Source organism: Misgurnus anguillicaudatus, chromosome 11 (genome assembly GCF_027580225.2).
Source record: "Misgurnus anguillicaudatus chromosome 11, ASM2758022v2, whole genome shotgun sequence".
Lineage (NCBI taxonomy): Eukaryota > Metazoa > Chordata > Actinopteri > Cypriniformes > Cobitidae > Misgurnus > Misgurnus anguillicaudatus.
In genome coordinates, this window is record NC_073347.2 from 3,807,069 (window position 1) to 3,822,691 (window position 15,623).

The following is a 15,623-nucleotide window of genomic DNA, read 5'->3' on the forward strand; positions in this document are numbered from 1 at the left end:
TTATGTGAAAAAAATCACAATTAAAAACATTTGAAGCAGGACTACTTTGTCAAGCGTAATGTGTCGTAGCAGTGAGCAGATCATAATGAGGTCTCCTTATATGAAACACCTGACTCCACTAATCAGACTCCTTTCAGAATGTTTGAAACATTTCTTTAATTAACACACTTATCAAACTGATGAACTTTCTGACATTTCTTATTTTCACTCATGCTCAGCTGTGCAAATTAAAAATAATAATTGGCAGCTAAACATTACAAATATCTCAATTAAATGTAAACAATAATGCATTTTTATTTAAAAATTTTTATACTGATGATATCCTATCTGTGATATTATTTGCTCCATGTATAAAAGTGACTATCAACCAAAAGTAATAATTTTAAGAGTTTAAATGTATATAAAATGTATTTTAAGCATGAAATTATTTTGCCCACATAGGTTCCATATGGGTCCCATATTATCATCCAACATGGGCATACCTATATGGGACCCACATAGCCAACCCCACATGGGATCCATATATATTGCCCATGTTAAGCCCATGGCCACATGAAACCCATGTTGCCCATACGGGACCTACGTGGGGCCCACATATCAAGGTTAATTGAATGTAAAAAAGAATGAACTTTTATTTAAAATGTTTTACACTGATCAAATCATATCTGTTATATTATTTGCTATTTGTTTAAAAGTGACAATCAACCAAAAGTTATTATTTTAAGATTGTAAATGTATAAAGTTGTATTTCAAGCATAAAAATGTTTTGCCCACATAGGTGCCATGAGGGGCCCACATTATTATCCCACATGGGCAAACCTATATGGGGCCCACATAAGGAAACCCACATGGGACCCACATATATTGCCCATGTGAAGCCCATGCCCACATGTAACCCATGCTGCCCAGATGGGACCCAAGTGGGGCCCACATATCAATGTTGGCTGGGAATCTTACGGAACTGTTCGTCTTACTGAAGTCCGTCTAGGCAGTGGCGGTTCTACACGGAGGCCAAGGGTGGCCCGTGCCTCTGTAGACATGTCCCAGGCCACCCCTGTGGCCACCCCGTGTTGACCAAATAAAAACCTATAAATTTATTTTGATTTTACACGCGAGCGCCAAAAGCGGAACTAATGCGACGCAACGTTCTTCACGGGCAAATTAGAGCGGCGCACCCAACCACTGTAGTCGCCTGTGGGTAGTGATGGGACATCTGAAGCGAGGCTCCGGAGCTTGTGTCGAGCAAAAAGGGGCGTTCCAGATGAAGCCCCGATTCGAGGCTTGTATCGTTTCCGTGAAAATCACGTGACGATGACAAACGAGGCCTCAGCTGTGTCTGAAACCGTTCCCTCGTTCACTCATTCACTATTCCCTATATGGGGAATGACAGTTGAGTCCACTATATGGGGAAGAAGCAAATGTAAATGAGTGAGCGATTTCGGACACTGACGCAAATATCATGCGTCAGAGAGCTGTCGCAGAGATTCATCAAAAACAACACCTGTGTGGCTTTATTGATTATGCTGTGAAATGGTAAAGTTTACTTTCTTACTGTTGTTCACATTTGTCATGTTTATTGTATTAGTTGATAACAAAGAGAACAAAACAACTGCTTATAATATTTATTTACTGTTGTTTATTTATTGTTTAATAAAAATGTGTATTAGATTTTAAATAAAAGATAACGCAATTATTTTTCATTTGTTTATTTTCAAAAAGTAGAAAATAACTGACAACAAGAAAATGTTTGGTGTTTACTGTCAGTATCCTTCAGCTGATTCAAGTTACGCGTTCGTCTCCCGTTGCATCATGGGAAATATGAGTGAACGAGTGTACATCGAATGTACCCTCAAAATCAGAGTGCATTGTGGGTAAAAAGTAGTGAATGAATGTAGGGAATGAAGTTGTTCACTCAGGTTTCGGACACCACTACAAAATGGCCGACACCCGATATAGTGCACTATATAGTGGATAGGGAGCGGTTTCAGACACAGCTCTCGTTTTCTGTTGAATACGTCATTGCTTCATTCTGAGTTTCGCTTACGGTTCGAAACTCGCGCCTCTTGTGGGGTTTTGCAGTACGTTTGCATTGATGTTAAAGTGTTGGTTGTAGCGAGTAGTGGCGAGGTTGTAGTGAGTTTCTAGTATAGTTATCATTATATATCATAGCCTGTATTATATATTATATTACACTTAGTTTAGTAGATTATTAGAGTAAATTATACATAGCCTAGTTCAGTAGATCATTAGAGTAAATTAGCATATGTCTAGTTCTAATACCTATAATACGTAATTATATTATATAGCCTATATTAGTAGTAGTGTTATTATTATATATATTATTGCTGCTGTATTAGGGATAACCTAGAAGGACTGAGGATCCATTGGGATATTGGAACAAACAGAAGGTCCAATATCCCAATTTATATAAGCTGGCACTGATCTTCTTATGTTGTCCAGCATCCTCAGTGCCCTGTGATAGGGTGTTTTCTAAAAACAGAAACCGCCTCAATCCAAATACTGTTAAAAACGTTTGTTTCTAAATAAAAACCAGTAAACCATTTTCCGTGTTGCAGTTTGCTGTTCCACACTTCCAGTCCACTAAGCATTGCACTATTGCAGCCCCAGTTCAATAAGCACTGCACTCACGATAATTTGAAGAGTTTCGTTGCAAAACGAGATAACCACCGCTTTTTAATTGTTCAGAAATCTTGTTTTTTGGTTGTGCATTCCAATTAATTTCAATGCAACTGCAGTTGGTTTGTTTTGATTTAAACCTTCATAACTTAAAAAATACAGCTAAGTAGCACCATAAAACAAAATAATAACATGATAACGTAATAATAAACATGTTTTGACAAAAATGTTAAAAAATTGATTTATCTCGTTTTGCAACGAAATTCTTCATTTCTTTATTTTGTGCATTCACTGTTATCACTAACTCAAGAACTACTGTATAGTTGAACACAAAGTTGTGTATGTGTGAGTTGTGTGTACATAGGTTAACACAAGCAGAGTAAAATACTTTCTTTAATATACTTTATTCAAAAGCCCACACCATGACAATTTGGTTGCTCAAAATGAATAGATTTGTGTGCGTGTGCGATAGATTGCTTTGCACAGCAGGTGTCACTGGAGAGCACAGTGTTTCATGAGGCTTCGGGTAAATGAACCTTTTGGCGAACCAATGGGCTGGAAAGCCTCATTGGTTCAGGAAGCCTCGTTTGGCCATCACTACCTGTGGGTGCTGCTCTGCGAGTGTCTCAATTCGTTCCCAACCTCCCGATGTTGAGAATGTGTATGCAGGTTTGGGCACTGGTAAGGACTCTAGCTCACTTCACATTGGGACACTGTTCACTTGTTCTCCTGTGACGTGGCTGCGTTAGCGTGTTGTGATCATTTACAGCTGTTACTCATCAAAAACCGGCAAAACCAACATCTCGCTAATTTTTTAAAGTTTACACATTGTAAAAAGCGCTGTAATTATGCTCTTACATATACGTGCATAAAATTGGAGGAATATAATTAAATGTTACATATAAAAAATGTTACAATTTAAAATAAATATTATTTTAAATGTTGGTTAGATTGTGGTCCCTAACTGTCTAGCAAGTTTATTAAGTAGGCTTGCATGCTTTTCGGTTGGGGGCTTAAGAAAAGAGCCCAGCTCCCCTTTTGCACCTGCACTCACTCTTGTATTAAATAAAAAAGTATATGATTGTAAAGTAAAATAAAGTTTATGGGGTAGTTTCCCGGAAGGTATAGTCCTAGACTAAAATAAATGTAAGAGCTGTCTGTCCAAACTGAAAACAACTTGCAATGCCATATCTTAAAATACAGCTTTGTTTTGCTTCAAAATGCACACAAGTAATGTATAATGTATGTTAAAACTAGTTATATTTCCTAATTAAACAAAGGCCTAGTCTTATCTTAAACTAATTCCTGTAACCACCCCTATAATCTTTAAATATCATTTCTTGCCATTTTTTATGTGCCCCTCTGGTAAAACACTGGCCCCTCCTTGGCCCCCCCTAGTGAAATTTGTCTAGAACCGCCACTGCGTCTAGGTAAGAGTGTGCAACTGAGCTATGTTCATGTTTATTTGTCCATAGTCCAGTTTCAAAACAAATGAGGATAAACAATACCCAGATAACGTTAAATGACTGGAATGATTAAAAGCAAGACTTCGCGCTAGCGGTGCAAGTGGGCACACAAAATGCATGCAAATCTCAAGCTACGTATGGGTCATCCAAAATGTAGATTTGTCGCTATGTGATTTTTTTTTAAACTGTAGCTAAAGGTGTCTAAAAAAATTCACTAAATCTAGCGACAAACACTGCGGAGAGCTCGGCTCATGGTTGCTTAGCAACGGAAGACGCCACGTGTGCGCAACCTCCCGAGCGCTTTGGAAAAGAAGCAGCAGCGTTTATATGGTTTTTCAGACGCGACATATGCCCCTTAAATGTTTAAATTATAAAACAAATATAAAACTAAGTTATAAGAGGGGGAGGGCGGACCAGCAGTATGAGACCGCTGTTTTGTTCAATAAACTTGTGAATGTGCTTTAAACCTGTGTGTGTTTACGTGACCGGGTGTTTTGGGACCTGGAGTCAGAAGTGCTTTCTCTCTCTTCACATTAATGTTTCATTACTCTTTATACACCTTAGACTAGTTCGTAACAGTAGGCTACTGTTAAATGACGATAACAGGAAACTTGACTTAACTTGTTTGTCCATTTTAAAAAGTGATTTATTTATTTTCAATATTATGATTTCATTATTAAATTAATGAATGAATTCATTTTAAGCGGCACATACTGCTGTGTGTCAAAGCAGACATTACATGAACTTTACATTATGTGAGCATCCTATATTTATCATTTATTCATAATTAATATAAAAGTTAGTCATGAAAAAAACAATAACAAACAATATATTAACATTTGTAATAGTGTTTTGAGGATGTCGTCTTTCATACAAATGTTTTGTTTTTCACACTAGGAAATGTCACGTGTAAATAACAGATGTCAGTCACAGCAATCAGATAAATGTGCATTTACATTTATTCATTTAGCAGCTTTAATTTAAAAAATAAGGGAGCATTTAACATTTAGTCAGTAAACTAACAATAAGAGCAAAGCCATGTTTACAAGCAAGATTACACTCGAAATTAGGAAAGATGGACAACATGATAGAAAAACATGAAAGGTTTTTATTTTAAAAAGGTATTTTACATTTAGTGTAAAAGTTAAGAGTAATATGTTAGTCTGGTGAATATGTGTTGTTTTTTAAAAGTTGTGGGGGACTTGGGTGAAGGCTGGAGGTTCAGTTTACCAGAGAGAAACAGTATGGATAAATGTTTTTATCAGTAGATTTGGTGTCTGGTTGTGAAGAAACAAATCTCATTATCTGCTGATGTTGTAAACGCATGAAATGCAAAGGGCAGAGTTGTGTTTGTAATAATAAGCAGATTTATTATAATAAAATATGTCATGTACAAAAGATAGTAATGAGCAGAGCTCTATGAGTCTTGAGATTCTCCTATAGAGATGCTCTGTTTCTCACTGAGACTCTTCACTACAGTCGCTGCTGGAGACTGAAGAACTTTACGTGATAATCTCATCCTGCCATCTGTGGGGTCTCGGCCAAAATACTTCACCTGTACACACACACACACACACACCCATAAAGAGTTTGACACAGTTAACAATGTTTAACTAATTAAAAGACAAATAATCAATCAAAAAACTTTCGGTCAGATAACACAGACCCTGATGAGACTATTTTACTAAGACTCTTGTCAGAAAATAAAGACTTTGTGAAGGATTCACGTCCCAAACCAGTGCTCTCCAAAGAGGAGACACACAACTGGCTACATTTCCACCTCTCTATTCACACAAACAACAGGAACCTGTGTTGACTTAACTTAGTCAAGTAAGTTGTGACGTCATTTACTGTGGGGAGCAACTGGAGGAAAGATGCCTTGATCAAGGACATTAAGGGCACTTTAGTCGGTTCCTGATGGTCATAAGAATCGAACCGGCAACTCTCTAACTGCTAGACTACGAGCGCACGTCTCTAATCTTTCTGTAGTTGTCTGGCTCTCCGAAGTCACGACTGTGGTGGACCTTTGGGCGAACATTTGATGTATAACGTACACAAAATTGAAAACCCTTTAAGAGTGCAGATGTTGTCATCTGATTGAAATTATTTTGCAAGATTTCTATAACAGTCCGCCTGAAAACACAAGCGTTATGAGACTGACCAATGCAAGCTGCTCTGAAGTACAGATTTTCTACAGTGAGTCTACATGAGACTTATTTTACTGTGATGTTTTCATGACTCACTGGACTGTACATCATGTGTTTGTCCAATCACAGGCTGTAGCACCTCTCAACTACAAAATACTTAAGAGTAGGAGCTCAACATATTGCTCACAATGGTGAAAACAAATGTCAGTTTCTTATGTGTGAATATATGAACACAGTTGTGTTCCTCAGCTAGTTTCAGCAGACAACTCCTATAACTGCTGTCTGGATACCTGAATCTGCTGTCCAACCTCCAATCCAAGAGCAGTGGGATGTTTTATCTGGAGAAACAGAACAGAAAGTTATTGATTAATCCATCCGAATTATATCCACTATCATCTCAATGACTGTCTGTTTGTATTGTTTTATTTTTTAGATTACACAGTAGAGAAACTCTACAGACCCTTTTATGATCCAGCTGTGAGTTGTGTAGGAGCACAGCGCTCATGTTAGGATACAGCTTCACCATCACACCAATGTCCCTAAAAACATCAAGAAAATTATGCGTTTATAACTTTAGTGTCTAAACAACTCAGATTTGATTGTCTTAACCCTTTAGGTGCCAGAGGTTTTTTCCTAAGACGTTTAATTTTGACATGTTACTTTCAAAAGGCTATATCTTAAACGTGATAAGAGATAGAGACTTTCTGTAAATTAATGAAATATTAAGGATGACACACTTTATGGAGGGGAATAAAATGTCCCATTAAATTTGCATATTATGACGTCATATGTGGCAGCCATCTTGAATTTTCATGAAAAGTCACATGTTTGAATGATAAAATGCAGCACTTCTTTCCCCCCAAAATGTCCCTCACCTTCTTGTATGCTATATTGCACAATACTGAATGCTCAGGTAAATAGTAAGTAGTAAACAAACTGATCTGCACGCCGATAGACTAACGTTATGCATAATGGCTCCTCTGCCCCGTGTAACACCGCCTCTGCTCCTGCTACGAGCCGCATGGCCAGATCTGCCTCGCATGCGCCCCGAGTGGAGAGAATTTGCACAGCTGGGACTATTGCCTTTACTGTCATCGTGATTGTGAGGAGGCGCACGGGACGGAGCACTGGAAGTCGGCCGCTCGCCCGACAGACTCCCAGGGCCCGCTCGGGAAGACGCAGCTCGCTCTACATTGCTTGCACGGTAAAAAGACTGGACGCGCATATTACCTCCAGCCTCATTCCCCACACCTGTAACACGCCTGCTAACCCGATGAATTCTCCGACCCCGTGTAACATTCCCACCACTGACATTGGGCAAAGGATTCATCATTTGTGCTTGGTGTATAGCTACACTTTCACTTTGTCCAGCTGCACGATTGCAAAGCAGGGGCGCGTCTAAATCGTGGTCACTAAATGAATCACCAGCATCTTCTGAAGGCAGATATTCCCCTTCAGAATCATTGTCAGCGAATAGAAGACCCAACACTTCATTGCAGGTAAGCTTTTTTGATGCCATTATATGATCATGTATTGAAAAAACTCGCTGAGGTTGACAATATCGCTCTGATAAAATGACTCACTTGCACACTAGCTATGCTGTTGCGCACTTCAATGTGCTCTTGCTCTAAGAGTTTGTATAGAAGCATGATGTTTTTCTGAGTCGGGTATAAAGTTTGACATGTCTGCCATCTAGTGGAGGGGAGGATGAACGAAATTTGACACCCTATTTGACAAAATCGGCAGTTACATTCAGTGACGCATCTTGTCGACAAAAGTCGACCGTGGCGCCTAGAGGGTAAACTCTTTCCTCGTTAACTCGTCAATTAAGAGAAAACGAGTTTGACGAGTTTTCCTGACAATTTGTATTTCCGTTATTATCCACCAGGTGGCGCTTACCCAACTTATAAAACCCGAAAGTATTCCCTTACCGTCAGGGGCGGACTGGCCATCGGGAGTTCCGGGAGCAATCCCGAACGGCCGGTCCATTTCAGGCCGAACCGGCCGGAGGTCAAAAAGTTTTTTTTTTTAATGCCTAACCAGGCGCTCAGCTGCAGCGGAACGCTATGGCTGAATCCCAAACCGCCTACTTCCATACTATATAGTATGTAAAAAGCGCTACTTTGCGTACTATATAGTATGGAAGTAGGCGGTTTGGGATTCAGCCTGTGTCTGTTTCAGACCGGGCCAAACCAATTCTTCAAATCTTGAGGGGGGATAAGAGCGGCCCCTCCCAACTTGGACTGATCCTCGTTTTTCCTCACATCCGATTGGCTCAAAGGCGCCGATCAAAAGAGGCAGCTAAATGCGCCAAATAACAGACCTTTTTCGCAGTTAAAAGGACGCTGTGGCAGGAAGTGCAGATAAGGAAGGACCAGCAGCATGGACAGGACAGGTGCACAATTAGTGATGCATCTATTATACACTGAAATAATTTATATTTGCATTTAAATATAGGCATATATAAGCGCGAATACAACCCCGACAGGCTTATCAGGACCCCACGCAAAGCGGAGCTTGAATCAGCCTTACGGGGTTGTATTCGCTATAAGAACCGCCTCGCTCTACATTATCCCGCTTATGAAATTGATGAAATAGCCTGCGTGCACATTTTGGCAACAGAAGTGGTGTTGTTCCCCAGTGGTTTTAACCTGTTAGCAACTCAGTAAGTTTATCAAAACAGTTTCCCAGCATCAAAATGTCTGGTAATTGCGTTTGGTTTCACTAATAATATACTTTATATTTGGCCATCTGCTAACGTCTTCTATTCACTCCACTATAGTACACGGATCTGGTAGCTGTGTTGAAAAACTTGATAAAGTCAACTTTTAAATATAACTTTCTCTGTCTGTGTTGCTTCACTGCTGATTCTTGCCATACTTCCATTGCCAACATGCGCGTTCATACGTTTCCACGTCATCATTGTGTTCAAACAGTAAAATGGTCTAAGGAATCCCTGTATGTCTGTATATTAGCTGTTAAGGTCACTGATGGAGAGAGACAGGTTGATGATGACCCTTGCAGTCATATTGATGAGGAAGAGGAAGGAAAGCAGAACAAGAGGAGGAGGAGAATGGAACCAGTACAAAAACAGTGATGGGGCAGTGTGCAGGGCTGGGTAGGCAATCATATTACCCTGCTGGAAAAACCAGCATACCAGCAAGACCAGCATATGTTGTGTTTTGGTGCTTTTATGCTGGTGACCACCAGCTAAACCAGCATCAAACCAGCATAGACCAGCATAATTCCCATGCTGGTTTGATGCTGGTTTTTCAGCAGGGTAGGCATATCAATCAACCAATCAATCAAAGGTTTATTAAGGACACACAAATAGAAAAATACAGCACAATATTACATATTTACATATAGGATAAAATGCAATAGTTCCACTTACTAGATTATAACCTGACTAAAGCACAGATTGAATTAAAAAAAAGGAATTATTCTTAGTCATATTTATTACTGATGTTCTTCTCATGCATATGTAGCTGTACAATCAGTAAGCAGAGGCAGGGTCCAGCACAGGGGAAGCTGAGCCAGGGAGAGTTGAAAGTGAGTACGTACACACACAATCTCTATTTTATGGGACTGTATTGTAGTTTTTGATTATCTGAGTGGGTATGTGTGAGTATTTGTAACAATTCTATCACTCCAACTGACTGTACACATGACATGCTGGTAGTTAGCAGTATACTGTGACTTATGTGTTCGAGATTGGGTTTTGCTGACCTGGTTGTGTTTAGTGCAGTGGTGACTTGCTTATACAACCTGAGGAGGCAGGTGTTATCCTAAAGTTTCTTTTAGGTCTTCAGCATAATCTGATTCTCTTCAAGTTCATACCATAAAAACACTACTAGAATTAAAATAACTGCAAAAAATCCTGCTCATGCGCCAAGGGCACTCGCGTAAAAGGCCTCTCCATCTTAAAGTCCCGGGCTGAATTTCAGTCCCAGTACGTCCCTGCTTACCGTGGGTTCACACCAGCCGCGTTTGAGGCGTCAAAATTGTGTCTACCGCGTCTAGTTTGCCGCTTGAAGATTTTGAGTTTACCCGTGAAAGCCGCGCGTGAAATTCTAGTCATCGAGACATTCACGCAGAAATTCGCCTCAAGGGAGGGCCTTCCATAGGCTTCTGCGACTCCATTCGCTTCCTGTAATCACGTCACTACTAGAGCAAGCTCCTGATTGGTTAACGTGGCAAGTTTTTCCGTCAAAGTTCACATTTTTAAACTCACGCGTTTGCCGCGGAAACGGTCAATTCGCGCCATTCGCGCAAACTAGACGCACGAATAAGGCATTTAGTGCGGCGCGGTAGACGCGATTCCACCATAGTCTAGTTCACGTGTCTAGACGCGCGTCAACGCATCTTCACATTGACTTAACGTTGAGATCACTCGCGCTTGACACCTCTACCGCAACTGGTGTGAACGCAGCATTAGAGAAAACAGTCCAAACTCTGTGTATAGGTCTGAATCTGATCTCTATCAAAAGTCCTTCACAAAAACGCAATCATCTCAGCTTTTTGTTCAAAATTTTGTATTTTTGAAGTAACCTACCTATATTTGAGAGGTGATAAAAAGAGACAATTATTTCTTCTTTCATTTGATATGTATATATGGATAAATATGGAAGGCATTATACTTTTGTGAAAATCATAAAAAAATGCTGGTGCTGGCTGGTAACTTAAAAAAAAAATGCTGGTGGGGAAAGAGTTAATAAATGTTCCTGGTCTTATGTTATTTCAAAACAAAGCAAAAAAAAAAACATTTGTCTTTATTATCTTATAGTGTAATATTTGCTCAAACTCTAAAACTATCTTTCTATTCAGAGATTACTTTACACCATCCAACCAGCTTCCATGAATAAAATTCTTGTTTTTCCTATGAACTCAGAAATATGTCTAATGTGTTTGTCCACAGCTAAAAAATAATTTAATGTATTCTCCAAGTGATGTTCAGTATGGTAAAACCGATGTAATCGCAATGTCACCTGATCTCTGTAATGGTGGCTGTGTATATGGCACCAAACTCCAGCTGTTCCTCCTGCTGCATGACAGACAGACAGACATCATGAGAACACAATCCAGATGACAAACAAACAGTACATCATCTGATGTGTATTTGAATATTACATCATCTTTGCAGATTTCTTTCATAAACTCCTGGGCTTCATTCATGGCACTGGGTGTGGGTGCAAACACTGAGAACGTCTCCTCATCCACTTGACTTATTGTTACACTTGTCAGACGTTACGATGAGAGATCCACATGTCACAGGAAACATTGATGAACTACAGCAGCTAAAGAAATAAACTACAGGACCTTACCTGCTTGAGCTTGTAGTTTGCGGAGATTGTAACCACCTGGACCTACAAATCGAGCTCTTCGAGACAAAGGCACTTTGACGTTCTCTATAGAAATAATTTAAGATGACATCAGAGGAAGTGAATATTGCTGTAAAAACCTCAAGCTGAAATTACATAAACATACATACCAACAAGTGGCCCATTCTCCTTTCTGGAGCTCCTCGGTTTAGATATTGTCTTATTCATGATACCTAAAATCTCTTTTTTAGCCACTGTAAACAACAACAACAAAACCAGCAAATGACATGACGTGTAAAATTCATTGACAAAATATACGATGAACACAAGCAGAGTAGAGGAACTTTACATTATGTCTTTTTTTTCTCTGCAGCTGAAGTTATAAGAATCTAAAGAGATGCTTGTGCCAAATAATGTAAATATAAGAACTAAAGTGTTAAAGGTGGAGTGCATGATTTTTGAAAAACACTTTGGAAAAGGGGGTCGGGCTGAGTACCAAACAAACTTGTAGCCTTAAGGTGCGTGCACACCAAAGCTTTTACGCCCGTGGCCGGCGCATGTATTCAATTGTTTCCAATGGAAGCTTGGCCTTGGTTTTCTTCCGCGCTGAAAACTGGTGCTCAGTGTTTTTTCCACGTCAGTGCTGAGCGCCGATAGTTGAAAAATATTCAACTTTGGGTGAAAAGCTCCGCTCGTCAATGTCAGTTCTCACACGGCCGTCCAATCACACTGCAGGAGGGGCAGGACATTACCACAGCAACCAACCGGCTCACAGACGAAGTTTCACAGCTACCAAAGCGCTCAGCTAAAAAACAGCTGGCATTCGGCGTCCTCCAGGCGTTTTCAGACACGTTTAAAAGTTTTGGTGTGCACCCTTCCTTAGAGACTCACATTTGTGCTGTGTGAAATATATTATAATATATCAATAGGGATGTGATGAGATCTTGTCGCGAGATTAGTTATGTCCCAAGATTTTTCGTGGAGGTGAAATGCTGTCCGTTTCTCAAACAAAAGGCTGCATCCTCAAATGTCGCATCTGTATGGTTATGATGACTTGCGAATGTAATTCTCAGTTAACTGGAATAAACCAAGCTTGATGACATATGTAGCCTGCACATGCGACCTCCGGAAGATGCAGCTTTCTGTCTCCTGATATCAGCATAGAGTTTAGTTTTACAGTGCATGCATTATATTCTGTCTTATTCTGCATATTCTTTTTTGTTTGGGTTTCCAATAGTGTTCGTGTGAGATGCGTTGTGTTTGTCTGTTGATCAGTGTCAGATGTGAAGTCTCAGCAGATTAAACCCTCACTATGACTTTTCATGATTTAATATCTGCATGTTCTTGCTCAAGAATGACAGTGGCTGTATCATTTCTATTGAAAAGAATTGAAAAAAACATTAAAGATTTAAATAGATTTAAATTTTATTTGGCTAAAACTAACCGTTTCTCAATTTAAAGTGAAAGTAACGCAAGTGAGTCCGCTAGCGCCTTCTGCAGGCATTTGTTATAATACATAATGCTGGTTTTTATTACGTAGGCTACAAATGAAGAGTGTGGTTTCAAAACACTAATTTCGGTAAAAACATGTTTTTTATACAAAGAAAGTGACGAGATGAAAACCATTTTCTGTTACAAACGTTCACATAGCATCTTTCCATAATTTTATTTTAAAAGATTTATTATAAAAACTGATTATTTTATTTAAGTTTTTTTTTTCAAAATGCTGTAAATCTATTAAATCAATATATAAATGTGCATTCATCTTTGATATGCTATATTCATTGGTGGTGCTTTTCTATCGCATAGTACCCCACGGTATGAATCACAATAAATATTGAATGGGCACATGAGGACAGATGAGATGTACCTGTGGCCTGCTGTATCGCCTCCATGACGATCTTTAAAGGAAGTCCAGGGATTTTTACATCCGCCTGGAGAACAAACATTATCCTGAGCATTCACGGTTACATTACAGCACATCACAGCACAGTTTAAATGAGTGATTTACCTGCAGAGCTGTGATCCCTTTACTGGTGCCTGCCATTTTAAAATCCATGTCACCATTATAATCTTCTATTCCCTTATTAATAAAAACATGACATTAAACATCAGATATAATCACTTTAACATCAATCTCATTATACAGTAAAATAAACGAATGTTGAACTTTATACCAATATATCAGTCAGTAATCTGTAGTCTGCTAGTTCAGATGTTTTATCAGGACTGGGTTTAGATATCAGACCAATGGCGACTCCTGCCACAGCAGAAGACATTGGAACACCTGAAATAACAACACATGAAATTAGCTATTCACATATACTGTATACTCATACTGATCTGTGTCAGAACATACACGCCTGTTAAGTACAAGAATTTGCTGTGTTGTGTCATGTTTTTAAGTGAATACTGGTTTATAATTCTCATTTGTAGATGTTAAATGGCACATATTATGCCCATTTTTACATGTGATATAAGTTTCAAGTCTCTAGTAACAATACCCCACAGATCATTCATTATATGTCCAAAAATGACCCTATTTGGGTGGGAACAGAAGTGCTGTTCCTTTAAATGTAAATGAGCTACAGCTCCTCAATTACCAACAGACAGGGAGTGCGTTTAATTAAAATAGATCTGATTCATCCGAATACAGTCTGATACAATAGTATCTAATGTGCTAACAAACAAATTTAGAAAAGCTTTTGGGTAAAATTAACCTGTCAGTTAATGGGTGTGGGCGGAGCTTTATCTGTGTGATGTCACATTAACAAGAGAATCAAAACTGCATGTCTAATGTCTTTGAACTGCGAACGCATTTCTTCACTCGTAACGTTACTCGAGCAGCCTGTTGACTGGGAGCTAACGATTTCATCCTGCCTATCATCTAAAATGGATATTGCGAGAATAATTATACACAAACACAGTACAGTGTTTTCGTACAACATGCCTGTTATTTGTAAGACGCCAGTGATGTGTAACATTACATTATCCTGTTCAATGGAGGTTACGGTGCTGCTAGCTTGCGCATTTGTACGCAGCGGATCAAAAACACGGCATTCCTGCAATTTAGTACCACGGGTTAACATATGTTTAAGCATGTTGCTTGTATTTGCACCCTTACACGAAATCACCGCCTTGCAGTTATTGCAAACGGCATGATTTTCGTCACGTTTTGTGAAATAAAGCCAAGCTTTGGATCGCCTCTTTCTCTCCATAATTCCCTCCTTTGCTCAAATCGCTTTGCCGTAATGAAGGCACGCAGATGCGTAGACGCCGTGCTATCTATGGTGCGCGTTAAAGGACAAAGGGACAGTTGCGACTTGAGTGCACGGCTGCCTGGGACTCGGAGCATCGATAAGAGCAGTGTTTCCCAACCCTGGTCCTCGGGCACCCCCTCCCAGAAAGTTTTAGATGTCTCCTTATTTAAAACACCTGATTCGACTCAGCAGCCTCCTTCTAAAATGATAAACATGTCTCCCTAACAAGCTGATGAGTTAAATCAGGTGTGTTAAATAAGGAGACATCTAAAACTTTCTGGGAGGGGGTGCCCGAGGACCAGGGTTGGGAAACACTGGATAAGAGGACTCGTTAACGTTGAGGACATACAATTCCGATGGTTCGTTAAACTTAGAACCGGTTCTCGAGTGGAACCGGGTTTCGATGCCCATCCCTAGTCCAGACCCCACTTCCCTGTTTTTAGTATCACTTCCCCTTATGTAGGTTGAACACAAAGCTGTCTTAATTAGTCATACGGACGGATTCGTCAATATGTTGATCATGAGATTGTGCCAGACTTTACCCAGGTGACTAACGTTTCCTTTTTGCATCCTATATAATGTGAAGGATGTCTAATAAAATTTGGTCTATGATTGAACGGCATTTGGTGTTAGTATCTTTCATGATCCTCTGATATAGACCCCTTGCACGTGACGTCACGCTCTACTCGCGCGAATTATGGACGCCATGACGGACGGCGGAAGCGCTAGATGGACGGCAAGCCGAACAAGTACGTGTTTGTGTTCGTTAGGGTCATAAAATGATTATTTCGT

General features: G+C 39.6%; 1 pseudogene; it reads right to left on the minus strand.

Annotated features, from left to right (window-relative positions):
- Positions 1-5,113: 5,113 nt before the first annotated feature.
- On the minus strand, positions 5,114-14,955 carry LOC141368839 (polyribonucleotide nucleotidyltransferase 1, mitochondrial-like; annotated as a pseudogene).
- Between the last annotated feature and the right edge of the window lie 668 nt (positions 14,956-15,623).